Source organism: Mustela nigripes, chromosome 11 (assembly GCF_022355385.1).
Source record: "Mustela nigripes isolate SB6536 chromosome 11, MUSNIG.SB6536, whole genome shotgun sequence".
In the NCBI taxonomy this organism is placed as follows: domain Eukaryota; kingdom Metazoa; phylum Chordata; class Mammalia; order Carnivora; family Mustelidae; genus Mustela; species Mustela nigripes.
The window spans coordinates 35,940,225-35,940,959 of NC_081567.1; positions in this window are offsets into that span (position 1 = coordinate 35,940,225).

Consider the following 735-nt stretch of genomic DNA (forward strand, 5'->3'; position numbering starts at 1 on the left):
CTTGTCACCAGCTAAGTGAGCGAATGAGGGAAGCAGCAGCTAGTGGGAGCACATTTTATTTATGCTTCTGTAGCCTGACTCTTCTAGATGGCATGAAGTCTCCAGAGGGAAAGGTGTCTGCTGTGGGTGGGAAGAGGGGATAGGCAGGAGACTTTGCCTAAGTTGCTTTTCCACTGATTCTGGAGTAAATGAGTTTCCTTTTGCTGCTGGAACAAATGACCATTCTCGGTGGCTCTAAACAACACAGATTTGTCTGCAGGCCTGGGGTCGGAAGTCTGAGATGAGTCCTGCCAGACGAAAACCAAGGTGTCTGTAGGTCTATGTTCTTTCTGGAGGCTTCCATTTCCTTGCCGTGCAGCGTCTGGGGTTGGCCAGCATTTCTTGGCTTGCAGTCCCTTCCCCATATCACCCCAACCTCTGACTCCTGTGGTTTCATCTACTGCATACTCTGACCTCTTACATCTCTCTGAAGAGGACCCTTGTGGTTATACTGGGCCCCCCGAGTCACATAGGACGATCTCTTCTTCTCAGGATTCTTTTTTTAAAAAAATACTTTATTTATTTATTTGAAAGAGAGAGAGAGATCACAAGTAGGCAGAGAGGCAAGCAGAGAGAGAGGGAAGCAGGCTCCCCACTGAGCAGAGAGCCTGACGTGGGGCTTGATCCCAGGACCCTGAGATCATGACCTGAGCCGAAGGCAGAGGCTTAACCCACTGAGCCACCCAGGTGCCCCTA